The sequence below is a fragment of the Phlebotomus papatasi genome, chromosome 3 (genome assembly GCF_024763615.1).
Source record: "Phlebotomus papatasi isolate M1 chromosome 3, Ppap_2.1, whole genome shotgun sequence".
Lineage (NCBI taxonomy): Eukaryota > Metazoa > Arthropoda > Insecta > Diptera > Psychodidae > Phlebotomus > Phlebotomus papatasi.
Window position 1 is genome coordinate 74855761 of NC_077224.1, and position 15973 is coordinate 74871733.

At 36.1% G+C, this 15973-nt stretch overlaps 1 protein-coding gene across 1 annotated transcript in view; it reads right to left on the reverse strand.

The window, feature by feature from the left end:
- LOC129805211 (histone acetyltransferase KAT7) overlaps positions 1-15973 on the reverse strand; it is a 119444-nt gene that overhangs the window by 87835 nt on the left and 15636 nt on the right. The gene's annotated exons all lie outside the window — the stretch shown is intronic.

Genomic DNA, 15973 nt, shown 5'->3' on the forward strand with positions numbered 1-15973 from the left:
AAACGAAGATATTTTGAGTACTCTTTATTGTACTCAAGTGCTTGTACATAATCGACTTTTCTTTATATTGGCTCTTCACTGAGAAAAAAAAGAGGGTGCGATTAACATTTTTTCCTCATAACATTAACACTTTTTAGGTGTAAAAATATATCAACATTTTTTAATGTTAATTTTACACCTTTTTAAGGGTAAAATGGGTAAAATTAACATGAAAAAAAGATAACTTTAACCCCTAATACACCTAAAAAGAGTAATATTTACACCGTTTTCGGATCAATAATGCAGGGTAAAATTAACATTTCCGGAATGCTATTTTAACTTTTTCGGATTTCTCTCAGTGTTGTCACGACTGTTGTTTGGTTGTTTTAGAACACGGCAAGAACTGGGAGTACTCGAGACAGAAACCAATACAAAGAAAAGTCGATAGTGCAGAAGCACTTTACAACAGTAAAGTGCTAGAAACGCATGTTAATTTTTCATTGGAATAAGAGCATAATGCGTTCAAATAAGAAGCCTAGGCATAGCGGTTCCAAAAAAGGAATAAATCAACTCAAAGACAGTCTTAATGTGTTTGAGGAAGATTGCCATACCTTTTAGATTTCGGAATTAACGTTGTCTTGCAGAGTGATTGGTAAAAGATTTAAGGAAAAATAGATAATGGTTCCTAATTCGAAAGCCGGTGGAAGGATATCTTCCGAACTGGATATTGGACTGTGCTGAAGATTGAACGTTCCTAAAACGCTCAAATTTGATGAATATGAATTACATTAACAAACAAAACCACTATGATATGATTAAATAAAACCTTAATAAAGAATGAACTCTAAATGGCTTGTGGTAAAACTATTCAGACAGTTATTGACGTAGTAATTCATAGACTAATTGACTTCTTTTTGGTATCTTTTTGAATAAAAAAAATCCTCTCATGAATTTCAAGCGTCCAAAGTGAGAAACCGCTAAGCGAATGGTGAATTAAATAAATTTTCTGGTCACTTAGCTTAATCTCATGCTCACTCCACATCAAGACATTTATGCCCTCGGTTTCAGAACCATTGTCATAGTCATCATCAATGTGGCATAACTATATTTATGTTCCACCCGCGGCGCCTTGCTTGGAAATCGCATCCCGTGAAAACCACCCTCTCTCCACTTCACAATTGTCGTCTCCGCGCGCATTTGTGACCTTTCTGTCTCTGGGATTCACGAGTGCTTTTCATTGTAGCCCCCCTTGTGAAAGGCGAATTGGCCATTGGGGGTATGGGAATGTGTATTTGCCACCCTGGTGAGCCAGAAAAAGGGGATAGGATGATGGGTGATGGAGGTGTCTGGTGTCGTTTCCACCCACCCAACCAAAAAAAAAATATCAAAAGCCAACCGGGAGAGACTTTGCTGCTGGCGAGTAGCAAAAGCAACAAGAGCAAATGCTTCCTATGTGTCTGACTCTCTCCCAGACCAAAAGTATATAGCATCCCAGAGTACCCGGGAAACCCTCTATGCATACATATATATATACATACATCATTCAATACCCCCTCCAGACCATAAAAGGTATTATATGTACAAAATCACACACAGTACCTCAGCAACTTTTCGGGATACTTCCTCTTGCATCCCTTATTTCCTCTCACTCACTCACGTTATAATACCGTCGAGACGACACAAAAGTTGAGGTAGACCAAATAATTGTATTAGTTTTTAATGATTAAAAACCAGGACTAACGTACACTTTCAAGAAGACATGCAAACACCCATGACCATTTCAAAAGAGAAAATCCTGGGGAAATCAGTGTCAATTTGAAATATACTCCTATTCCTTTTCCGGGGTGAATCACTGAAATATCAATTTTCATTGTACAATTGATTTCATATGGAAACAATAATCAAGGATTTCCTAGAATTCAGGCATCTATTCCAAGAATGTTCCACTGAAAATCAATCATTCAATAGCACTGTACAAGAGACCAAATTGAGAAATATTGCATTGGAAACAATTATTTCCATCCCAAGGGAAAAATATTCAATCATATTTTTAACAATATAAATATTGTTCGTTGAGATGAATAAGGGAATAATTTTTTTCTGCTTTCCAAGAGAAAGTTCTTGTTAAATTATTTTCTAAATGTTGATTTTATGGTAGGGTCGAAGAAACACTTCTTCGACAGGGATCCCTCATTGACACTTTTTCCAAAACCTTAAAATTTATTTAAAGTATTTAATAAAATATAAATAATATGACGTTTTTTTTTTTAGTTTACATTTTGTGATAAGGATAGATGTTAAAATTTCTTATTCCAAATGGTACAGAGTAGGGTGTCAATAAATCCTGACACGACTTCTTAAAGTGTCAATAGGTGTTAGTTTCACCCTAATTTTCAATTTCAAAGCGCTTTTTTCACTAATTCTCGTGAAGAATTTCCAAGACAGTAAACTTTTTGGAAAATCCTAAAGCGGTAAACAGTTTCCAAATTATTCTTAAAAACCGAAAATCATATTTTTGAAAATTGATTCTAAATTTCTATATTTTAATTTTCCGTATACCATGCTCGAATCCCATAAAACGTTCAATGAAGTTGATAAAGATGATTTAGAATCAAAATTTGATTCCTCAGTCTTTTTTATCTTGCCCCAGGGTGTCCTACTAATATGTCACCAGTAAATGTCAAATTGACAGATATTCTTTACGTCAATGGCAAATGTCATATTGACAAGCGTTTTATTGATTTATAATTGTAACGAATCCACATTTACCAACCATTTCTCTAATTTGTACTTCTTAGCTAATAAAATATAAAACGGAACAAAAAAATCGAAAAAAAGAAAGTGTCATTCAACATGCTTCTTTGCCACTCAAAGACTTCTCATTCAAATTTTTAGCCAAAAAAAACATAATCATCAGTTTTAAATAACAAAACCCCTAAAACTGAATCTTTATCTCTGTTTACAGAGTGTGAAACATTAATCATTGGACAATTTTCAACACAAAAATACATCTTCTTGTCCTCTTATGATTTTAAATCAAAAAAATAAATAAATTTTAACTCTAAACTTCATGAATGGTTTCTATCCGATTACCATCAAATTTCACAATAGAACAAAACTCAACAAACTTGTAATAAAAATGCCCCCCCAGAAAGACATAATTCATTGTTGGGTATTCTTTTGAAAAGAATTTGCCTATAAATCCAACAACATTTTTATCTAACAGTTGATATAATGAGTTAATTTGAGTCTTTAATTAATTATTCTTTACGAGAATTGAAACAAAAGTTGTGTTTTGAAGGTAAAATCTGATTTAAAATTCACACCTCGAACTCAAAAATATTATTTTTTGGGATTAATATTTAAACAACAACATGGTGTATCGTTAATGTAACATGCAGATAAATCATGAGGTGTGAAAACAGTTGAATTTAATATGAAACGCACTAGTTATTTGGAAGTCAACTGATTTAATAAAATTCATCAACTTTTTCTTCAGAGGTCATTGTTCTTCGAGAGACGTTGAAAGAGGGGACTTCTATGCCAAATAAAAAGACTTATGTGAGAAAAATTGTGGTAAAGCATCTCATCTTTGCGGGATGATCGAATTTGTTACAGAACAGATTCTGATTTATCCGGGATTCTAAAACCTTTCAGATGAGTCTAATAGTCTTTAGACACTAGAGAAATTTATGTCTATATTTAAGCAAATTCCCTACGCTTGTGTAAAAAAAAGTCTTCAATATGGGCATAAATTTCTCTAATATGTAGATACCATAAGACGCCCTTTAATCGGCTGAAAATTACGCATTATAGCGCTAATGAAAGGTTTTACCCTAGACACACTTACGACTTAAGCCGAGAGATGGCTTAACGATAATCAAAATAATGATTTGACTAAAATCCTATCAGTTTCCCACTAACTGAGCCGTTACTCGGCTTTGATTTTAAATACGTTAAGCCATCTCTCAACTTTCCGTCTGACACAAGGTAAGGGGGACCCAGCCTTGAGCCATTAATTAACACCCAGCTTTAGGCACTATTTTAGCCCTCATAAGCAAGATCCGAGTGGTAGGCACAAATTAAGGACTGAATCTTGCCACGTATATCAATGGCGGTGGAATGAAACTATCAATTTCACATCCTGATTTAACCTTCAAATTTTATACAAATGATAAAAGTTACAAAGATAGGGATATGTTTTATTTAACCAGGATGAACGATTTAACGCTTTAGAAAAGCAAAAACTATTCTGAAAAAAATGTCTCCTAAAAAATACCCCCGAAAGGAAATAAAAACACGTATTTCAACATCCGAAATTTGTTTATAGTTACCACGACACTTTTCTCTAGACGAAACGCACCCACGCACATTTAATATTGTTAAAAAACACAAAATTACTCACAATCTTTGTGCAAAATTTAAAAACAAATAAATTCTTATGGAAAATATTCCATCTTGTCACTCACAGCTGAGCAACAGGGGCGGTAACATAATTTTCGTAGTTCCGCTGCTCACCACCATGAACGCAAAACAGTGTCCTTCACATATATTTAGTAAGGGGTATTTTGTATGAGAACTTCTTAAAAGTAAGGTATGAAAGATAGAGGTTAATTGAGGCTATAATCCATGCTTACTTGGTCAGACGGGTTAAGTCGTAAGTGTGTCTAGGGCATTTGACCTTAGGAAACTGTTGTTTGGAATAATTCCAAACTGTTGCCGGGTACGAGGTGCTCATTGATAATTTCTCTACCTTGAACTCCGATGGGCAACGTTTTATAACGCTTAGTTTCGTTGTCGGCTAACAGAAAAGCCGCAGGTTTGAAATAGCTCTGGAGTTGAGTAAATGTTTTCAATTTAAAAATATACTTCAGTTGAAATAATGTACATTATTGGGTAAACTTCATATTGTTGTGAACCTGCTTTTACACATGCCCTGCTTAGGGGATGCTGCGTGGTGCTATTTATGGGGTGAGTGCCGTGCTTTAAGTGAATTTAAAGTTACCCCTATACTTCATGTGAGCAACACATATTCGCCACGAAGTAAGTCGAGCTTAGGTATAGGTCTATCATTCGCGCTCGAGTGAGTGAATAAGGGCAGCAACTATCCTACCTGCACCAATTTCACCAGGTCACTCTAGAGCGCGAATTTCCTTCTCTGTGCGCTTTTTGGTTGCAAGAGATTCCCCGTAATATTTGCTGTCATAGTGAAGTAAATAAAGTGGTGTTGAGTTTAACTCCTGGCCTTTGTTTTTCTTCCCTACTGTCGTGGTCTCAGGCCAAATCCGCAACAGTATTAAACATCAAGCAGAAATATACAGTAGATTCTCTCTCAAATGGGCATTTGGGGCGAAATGTCATCCGGTTTATCGATAGATTTGGGTGTCAAAGCCTTTGTAAATTCCACGAATAGCGCTCAATTATAAAGAATCACGATAAAATAGGAAGAACTACAGCGAATTTGAGCAAATTAGCTTCATAATTAAATGTGAAAATTGTCAACAAAATTTTTCACCCGATTGAAAAAGAGCCGATTGAGCGAGAGTCTACTGTAGGTATTTAATGGCGTCTACACACTAGAGAAATGTATGCCCATATTGAAGCAAATTCCTTAAGCTTGTGTAAGAAAAACTTTTCAATATGGGCATATACATAAGATCCGTACATCATACGCATCCAAAGTCTTATTTCGTGAAAAACTGAAAACTAACACATTTTTTGAACACCCGAGATCTCACATTGAGACAAAGGATAGCAATAAATAATAATTGGGTCATGCCATTCTATTGCGCTACTTGCCAGGGACTTACTCGCAAGAATGGCAGATAATACCTCCTATAACCAACAATTTCAATCTCACATGGGTATAGAGATTATTATTAATCGTATCGAGATATTGTTTTACAAAGTAATAATTTTTTTACAATGTCAATTCTCGTAGTGGAAGAATCTGCTAGATCCATTGTAGACCGCCCCGGACCGCCTTCACGTGGTGTGGATGCTTCTTCCATGCTTCCGGAGTTATTGGGCGAAGGCGGTACATTATATTGCATTTTTATTATGTGAAAATTCTCTAAATCAAAACTTCACATCTTGTTTACCGGGCGGGACTCGAACTGACAACTGGTAGAGTCGAGTCAGAGATCATATCAGCCCAAAAGCCAACGGTTTTGCCTATTGTGCCACTAAAATCTCCAGGATGGGAATACTAAACTAATGTACAGATTGACATCTTTACAGAATCACAAATAGACTTAGGAAAGAGTAAATTAACAAGACACTCTGGAAACACTTCGTCGTAGAAAGTCATTACTGATTCGATACGTCTTGTTCCGAATTGTAATGTCTGCCTTGTTCCAATTTACCCCAACTCGTTTCAAAAACCACTGATCTAGTGTTACGTATTTTTCCCGTTTATAATGTTCCATGTTAATGATCCTTGAGTCTAGTACCAGACGAATTCCCGAAAACCAAAATACCGAAAGGCCAAAAGTCCTGAAAGGATCGAAGTCACACGAAGGATAATGTGTGGAATAATTTCCCAAAAGACTGAAAATATCTCTTTGCCTCCAATAAGCGTTTAACCGGGACCTCCTTGAATTGACTTATAAGGGTTCCCCATAAGACCTCAAGACGCTACAGCCAATCGTTTAGCGTGTAGATCTGGCAACAGCCAGACGCACTGACAGACAACAATCAAATTGACGTCGATTACCCAAAATCAAGGAATTATAGTTATTACTCTGCCTTCGGTAGAGCTCGAGCAATAAAAAAAATCACACCTTACACATTTCACAATATTGTGACTCAATTTTTCAGCTCAAAAAGAGGAGATTGATCTTATTTGACGAGCAAAAGTGGTTAAAAAAAGCAACAAAAAAAATGTGATTTGTTAAAATTTGCCATAAGCTTTTGAGAAAGTTTCAGTGTGACTTCTGTGGGTGGATTTGGGACGATATATATATTATGGTAAAGAAAGATTGTTGACCTTACGCCATCCCTCACATCGATTCCCCATCATCCAACATTTTCCATTACAGACAGACTCTCTCCTTGTTCTTTTTCACTCTGCTCTTCGTCGTTTTCTTATAACTTTATATTACATAAAATCCGTCTGATTGAATCACTTGGAAGAGTCTCCCGCATTATTTCGTCTTGGTTACATAAACACATATACCTATACAGAAAACGTCTCGGGCGGTGTCTCTTATTCTTTTGCTAAATTATCACGTCATACTATGTCGATATGGTCAGGAGGTATATCGTTCCCTCTGTCGCTTCTTATGCGTCTTCACTCCCGGAGGCAAACTTTTCATGCTCTGTCGAATGGTCGAATCAACACGGAAATGATCATGGAGGGATGATTGTTAAATGGTGTGTTCACCTGAACCTACATATATACCAAAAAGGTATTGACTGTTTTTTTTTCTTCCTTGCCACAGCCACCCCATAGACATAAATCAACATTTCCCTCGAGAGATGATCATGGGAAATGTATCTCATTTCTAGAAACGTTCAATGAACTCACCCTTTCCCAGGCTCTCTATGGATGTCCTCACTCGAAAGAAGACAGAGCCAACAGAAGGGTTTAGTCCCACCTGGACATGAGATCCAGGTTCAAAAACGAAAAGTACTTGAAGAGTATAGTAAAAAAAAAGTTTCTTTTCCATACCACAAAAAAACTATACGATTGACACCTGCTAAAATTTCTCTTCTCTCCCTGGCAAACAACTAAGGGACTACCCAGAACACAACTGCCATCAATTGGCTTCTTGTTTCAAACCAAAAACTCTTAACGCACTTTCAAGTGGCCACAAATGGGCATTAAAATAAAACAATGGACATATAAAATTCGCAAAATGCTCGAATGGCCAAAGTAAGAGCGCTTAACTTGTTTCCCTTCTCTTCTAATACTTACGGAAGCCCGCAGCTTAATTAAATCTTCACTGATTCGTTTTAGACCAATTTAAACGAGGAGATTTTAAAGGGAAAGAGATGGTAAATCATTTTAACTTTGCGGAGTGTGCGAATTTACAAGACAAAGCTCTCTCTGAAATTTTTTATTCATGGCCTATGAATATACTTAGACATTAACTTTCGAAAATTCTATGCCGAAAATTTTTTCGGTGATAAGGCAGATAAAAACTCGTAGGAGCAGTTTTCGAAAAAAAAACTAAAACATTAAAATTAAAATCATATAAACCAATTACAAGTACTTTACTGATTCATTGTTCATTGGAACTAAAGCATTCGGATTGAAATTTTTAATATCTTTCCAAAAAATCCAAATTAAGCAAATCGGTTTAACAATGGGCCCTTCAGAAGGATTGAATTTTTACCTTCAACAAATCGATATCGTAAATTTTTACGGCCAGACGAAATGCTCCTCTGGGCAACATCCAAAACACGGCCAGAAGAAGATGGAAGATCTCACAAATTTTCTATTTTAGCTGAGACACACTTGAGGAAATTATAACAGGCACCAGGGAGATTTTATCTACACTGAGAAAAAATGGGGGTGCCAATAATTTTTATTCCTCATAACTTTAACATTTTTTAGGTGTAAAAATATATCAACATTTTTTAATGATAATTTTACACCTGTTTAAGGGTAGAAATAACATGAAAGAAGGGTCACTTTAACCCCTAATCCACCTAAAAAGAATAATATTTACACTTATTTCGGATCAATACTGCAGGGAAAAATTAACATTTCCGGAACGAAATTTTAACTTGTTCGTGTGTTACACGAGTGTTACACTGAGTGAGAGAAATCCGAAAAAGTTAAAATAACATTCCGGAAACGTTAATTTTTCCCTGCAGTATTGATCCGAAAACGGTGTAAATATTACCCTTTTTAGGTGTATTATGGGATAAAGTTACCCTTCTTTCATGTTGATTTTACCCTTAAAAGGTGTAAAATTAACATTAAAAAATGTTGATATATTTTTACACCCAAAAAGTGTTAAAATTATGACGAAAAAAAGTTAATCGCAGCCTCTTTTTTTTTGTCAGTGAAGGAACGAACCACTAATTGAAATTTTCCAAAGATCATTAATACATACCATAGTGAAGTGCACTTAGAAATACTCCCGATCCCATTCAAACAAGTCCTAACGTACAAACTTAATGGGTAATTTCTAACTTTAAAGCGAATGAATGGGACGTCAATTAAAAAATTAAGAAATGCAAAAATCCAGAAATTTTAACATTCTAGTCTAGACACAAACCATTTGTCAAGGATTGCAATTTTAGTGAAAACCTCTGAAGTTTTGAGGATATCAAGTTCCTTTGTTCCTAAGTTCGAGCTATAAAGCATGGCAAGGGAAGAGTTATACCTTTTGCATAGTAATTCAATAAAGGATATGATAAATTTGCCCAAAATGAATGGAAAAAATTAATTTGCCACTATTATACATTTTTTTCCTCTTTCTTCTACAACACAATTTAGAATACACTAAACTTCCATTATGACCACAAAACCCAAAAACCCCAAACGCATATGTTGAGTTTTAATGTTGGCAAATTATCATGGAAGAAATGCATCACCTTCACCCTCAGGTCCTTCTTGTATTTTCAATGTGTAATTGTTTTATAAGGACAGGGGTTAATCAGTCGATTCACATAATAATAATAATAATATTCTTTCACATGGGTGTGATGATAATAATGATTGACCTAAAACCTTTTTTACAGTCTCGACAGTGCAAATTGTGATCATGTTTGATGAAAACTTTAACAACAGGCCATGTCAAGGTGTTTTGCTTAACCACCTTCTCATTTCTTAAACATTACATTTGCATTTATTTGCAATAAGAAAGTTATTCAATCTCGCGTATTTTCTTTGAAAGAATACGCATTTTGAAATTCTTATACCATTTTTTACACCTTGACATTTTTTTTACATCTTTTCAATTTGTATTATTATAGTAATAAAATTTTAGTAATTGAAGACAATTTTGACTCGGCCAAAGTCAAAGATCACGCATCTAATATTTACCGCAAACTTTCTGGTAAACCAGACACATGATAACGTTATTATACAGTTTTGAAATTAGGGAAAATTAAACTTTGAAGTAAAATGTCAAATTTATAGATCACTCAAAGAAAAATGCAAATATTTAGCTCTTTTCATCAATTTAGGAATGATTCTTATTACAAGTCTTTTTTTTCAATGAAGTCTTCAAAGAACAGGTTGAAAAAAAAACGGTGAAAAAGTGGCTCTCAGAATAAACTATTAGCGGCAACCGGCAAAATTGTGCCGATTTAGAAATAAAAATCGACATACTAACACAATTTGGCCAGAAATCGACGGATCGGAAGCGAAGAATCAGCAGATTTAAATGTCAGTTGTTTCTTATTAAGTATAGCTTTTGTTTAAACTCGTGTAACATCATAAATTTTCGTGAATTCTGCGGAAATTCCGCAGAAATTCAGCGGAAATTCTTCCGAATCGGAGGACTGACACGAGTTCGATAGATCGGCACAAGATCGATTAACCCGAGCCCGTGCGAAATCAACAAATCAGTACAATTTCTACAAAAGATCGGCATATCGGCATTCGAGTAAACCCTGAGCGGCATAGTTATCCATCCCTGGGGTTGAAAATTCGACATAGATCAGGTCCATTTACAAACAAAATAGGATCAAAGGTAAGCCGGTAATCCCTTTTGTTCGAGCCGGTATACCTAGTCCTACGATTGGGAGGTTTTTGCTCAAAATTGCGCTCGATAGCTTGACATCGCATCGATTTTGATAATAATTTCCTCCAATATCTTTCCTAATTTGAATTCTGGGTGACAAAGTCTTTTTTTTTACAGTAGACTCTCTCAAATTCGGGCATATGGGACCGAAATGTCAGCCGAATTAGACAGAAATTCAGGCAACAAACTTTTTGAAATGCAACGATTTTTTATTCATGTGTATATAGATACTGAGTTTACACACTCATATATAACGTAAATTGCATGAAAATCCCTCAATAATGCAAAATCACATCAAAACTAAGACAACCCATGCCAAATTTGAGCATATTCGATTCAATTGATAATCATAATCAATCTTGAAAAATGACAACAAACTTTTTTCAAATGTAACTGCCGCCCGAATTAAAAAGTAGCCCGATCTTAAAAGAGCCGAATTTGCGAGAGTCTACTGTAAATAGTTACACTACATAACAGTACCAATGTGTTGATTTGTAAGCTTATGCCGAAAGTACACACAGGCTTATTCCGAAAATAGACACAGGCTAACCCTGGAGAATACTCAGCTCGAAAAATTTGGCGATAAAGGATCACCCCAAACTATCATACACTGAGGATTTAGGATTAAGGATTAGCGTTTTCAGCGTAAATTTCTATTAAATGTGAACACTTTGCTTGCTGAAAGCCTTCTTAAGTACAATATCAATGGATTTTACGTACAGAAAGGAGCACTCTGACCTTCCCATTACTCCTATCTTAATGCATTTTAAAATTTTGGACCATTACTCTCCGTGTTTTTTACCCAATTGACATTTCGAAAAGCACCCAAAAACACCCAAAGTGAAGCTTTTTATTTTCAGCACTGGCGCTGATGTCGCCTAATTCCCGTAATTTTACTAGACCTCATGAATTTAGAACATCAGCCTGATCCTCCAAATTGTGGGCTGATCCGTGAATGTATCGACACCAAACCTTGTTTTTCGGGCTAATCCCTAAGCCGATCCCTGTGTCTATTTTGGGCTTTATCCTCGAAACTACTGAGCTCGAAAAGTTTGGCCATAAAAAATCAGTCCATATCATACACTCAAGATTTAGGATCAGGAATTAGCATTCTTTGCCCACATTACTAATAAATGTGCAGTGCAATCTTTGGTTGGTGAAAAACTTTTTCTCATACGAGAGGAGCACTGTGACCTTCTCATTATTTAAATCTTCATGCATTTCAAGATTTTGCGATATTACGTCTCCGGGTCCCGGTGAAACTCCCGAAAGCCAAAATCCCAAATGGGTCGACATCCCAAATAGCCAAAATCCCGACTGTGGATAAGTCATCGTTTTGGGCTTTTCGGGATATCTGGATTTTGTCTTTTCGGGATTTTGGCTTTGGGTTTTGGCCATTCGCGATTTTGACTTTTCAGAATTTTGGCTTTCGAGATTTTGACTTTCGGAATTTCGCCCATTCGGGATTTTGGCTTTTCGGGATATTTGCTTTCGGAATTTCCACCGACACCACTCTACAGGTTTTTTCATCAAATTAACATTTTGAAAAATACCCAAAATGGCTCTGTTCAGTAATAACCTTTCGAAGAAACAAAGCCACTCCAAAGCCTAACCATTCGAAAATCTACCGGAAGCCTAAAGTGCAAGTTCACGTACTCACCGCTTTAGCGCTAATTGTTCTGCCACTTCGAATTTCGATATTCTTGACACTTCAATCGTCAATCAATGTCAAAAGCATTGTGCAAATGTTTACTGCAAAAAGTGATTTTTTGTGTAGCTTTGTGGAATTTCAGGATGGGAGAACGTTCTAATCGCAATTTAAGTAAAATAAATATCCTATTCATGAACTTTTTAGGTAAGTTCTCTTTGATTTACTTTCGAATCGGTAAAGGAAAAACCGCAACCGGAGAGAGCTCTCAAATCGGTAAGGTTATTACTCAACAACAGGAATAAAGATTTATATTTTTTACACTGGCGCTGATGTCGATAATCCTCATAAATTTAATTAGATCTCATGAATCTAGAAGGTGAGCTTGATCCTCCAAATTTTAGGCTTATTCTTAAGTGTATCTACTCATTGAACTCAATTCCGAGAACTAATTTTTCTCAACATAGATGTGAAGAGCTATTTATCTAAGTTTCAGTAGCTTTTAGTAGTCTAAACTTTAATGAATCCAAAACCAAATTTCACTGAGACATTAAAAATCGAACATATTGCAAAAACAACCATGTGGAAACCATCCCCACAATTTGAATATACAATTCTGTGAATCTCGTGCCTCAAAGATATTAATCGATATTCCAGATTTTACCAGAAGGATACAAATGTTCTTCAAGAAATTTACTACCCTAATTATTTATTCCAATTATACTGAAACTCAAAATCAATTTGCTTTGCTGCATGGTATACCAAAAAAAGACCAATATATATTGAGTAAAACGGTATTTATAATTTATATTGGCTACACATTTTTCGCCCTCTGTCCATACCTCCAACGTTAAATGGCATTTTGGAAGAAATGACCACAGGTAAACGACCGTGTTTTGGGTATAATGAGTACTAATTGTGCAAATACGCCAGTTTGTAAATTGTAATACGCAGCAATTAAGAGTATAATTTCATTTCAATGGTCACATTAGTGGGATGATGAATGATTTAAGAACAATAGCATGTATATTTTGCAAATTTGCATTTCATTTTATCCATTGCACATTATCAGTAAAATTGTTGCAATTGACAATTTATATATCCACTTTTCCATTTGACTGATCCTTCTTCTGCACAAAGATGAAAATGAAGTAAAGATTGCACAAGACTTGGCCATTCTTCATATGGTGAACCAACTTAAAATTCCGGGTTCGATGTTCACGGGATTATATAGAAATGTGTGGAAAATCAGTATCGTATTTAGAGGTGAGTGAACCTTGGATATTTTCCTCCCCAAAAAAAAAAAGGTTATGTTCTCTCTGGTTGGTAAAAATTTTGGAGCATCACCATAGCTCGAGTTGGGGTACGGATTGTAGCAATATTTCTCTCTAGCGCCATGTCTTGCATCACCCACCCCCATTGAGTTCACAAAAATCCATATATACTTTGGCAGGGGAGCACATAGAGACATAGTCCCATCCCTTTGTATAGCAAATCTAACGCCATAGAGATGCGGAGGAGGACAGAGAGAGAAAATGAGATACGACAGAGATCACCCTCTGCAGCAGCCAATACGCGAGCGCACACCCCCTCTGTCGGCTGCGCCACATACTTCCTCACACCATTAAGTCAACCGCGACTAGACTGCTTCTGCAGCAGAGACCGACTGAGAGAGTCACTAGGACGGGAAAGTTCAACGACCAGCATCCGCAGGAGCAAGCAACTCCACAAATTCTCACATGCCAGACAACACACAAAACACACATTGAGTCCCAGACGAGGATGGTGACGCAAGAGGAAGGCAATTTTGCAGTGAACACATACACACAAAATTCAACTGCTGGAACACACTCCACTATCAACTCCCGCGTACTCCACAAAGTCCCAACCACTCCAGAGACTCCCTCGTATTTGCACTAAAAGGATTGGACTGATTTCCAAATTGCCATTTTATACCCAAAAGACCATTGAACTTTAAGGAAATCAAACAAGATTCTAAGGAAGAACTGATGTTCCCATTGCCCTACTAATTCAGTTAGGGTCGGAGGAACGTCTGTTCGACAGGGAACCCCTATTGACACTTTTGTCAAAATGTTGAAAATTATATTACAGTAAAATATAAGTAATATAACGTTTTTTCTATAATATACCTTTTACTATAAACAGAGATGTTCAAATTTCATATCCCAAATGGTACAGAGTAGGGTGTCAATAGGTGCTGACACGAGTTCTTAAAGTGTCAATAGACGTTCCTTTCACCCTACAAAAAAAAAGGATCCCCTAAACAATGTCTTACTGTTGGAACCTCTTGGCTTCGTTCAGTAATAACTTTTTGAAGAGACAAAGCCAACCCGTCTGACACAGGGTAAGGGGGCCCAGCGTTGAGCCATTAAATTAACACCCATCCATAGGAACTATTTTAGCCCTCACCGGTAAGATCCGAGTGGTAGGCCCCAATTAAGGACTAGATTTTGCCAAGTACATCAATGGCGGTGGAATGAAACTGTCAATTGCACATCCTGATTTTATTTTTAAATTTTACACAAACGATAGAAGATACAAAGATAGTGATATATTTTAATTAACCAGTATAAACGATTAAACACTTTAGAAAAGCAAAAACAATTGTATAAAAAAATTGTGTCCTAAAAAATGCTCACGAAAAGGAAAGAAAAACACGTATTTCACGGTTGCAAACTTGTTTATTGTAATCACGACACTCTTCTCTATACGAAACGCACCGACGCATATTTATTATTATTAATAAAATCACTCAAATCGCACAAAATCACTCACAAACTTTGTGCACATTTTCAAAACAAATAAAATCTTTTGGAAAATATTCCATCTTGTCACTGACAGCTGAGCAACACGGCCGGCAACATAATTTTCGTAGTTCCGCTCTTCACCACCATGAACGCAAAACAGTGTCCTTCACATATATTTAGTAAGGGGTATTTTGTATGGGAGCTTCTTAAAAGTAAGGTGTGAAAGATAGGGGTTAATTTAGGTTATAATCCACGCTTACTTGGTCAGACGGGAAGCCAAGCCTATTCGAAAATCTAGCGGAAGTGTAAAGTGCAAGTTCACATACTCGCCGTTTTAGCGCTGATTGTTCTTTCATTTCGAATTTCGGTATTCTTGACACTTCAATCGTCAACAACGTCAACTACAGTGTGTAAATGTCTAGGGGTCTCGGTAGCTCAATGGGCAAAGTGTTGACTTTGTGACGCAGAGGCCCTCGGTTCGATCCTTGATCGAAGCGCGTCTGGTGAATAATTAGAAAACAGTTTTTCACCGTCCTTAAAAGCTACAAACTGAACGAAAAATATCAAGAAGGAAGTATGATAAAAGATAAGGGAGCAAAAAAAGGATTTGTGATGGAGCAAAAAAGAAAAATGATATGAACTGTTTGAGATAGGGACTTTCAGTTTCCAGATTACCTCGCCTTCCTAACCAAATACTTTTATCAGTAATGAAATCCAAACGTAAAGTGGTATCGCGATTGCCTTATATTTTGTTGTAAATGCGCAAATAGCTATCGTTGGAGCCCTCTAACTAACGCCTGAATGGCCTGAATGTGATTAAATCTTTCATGCTTCAAAACATACTTCGAATAGCAATTTTCATGACGGAAAATTAT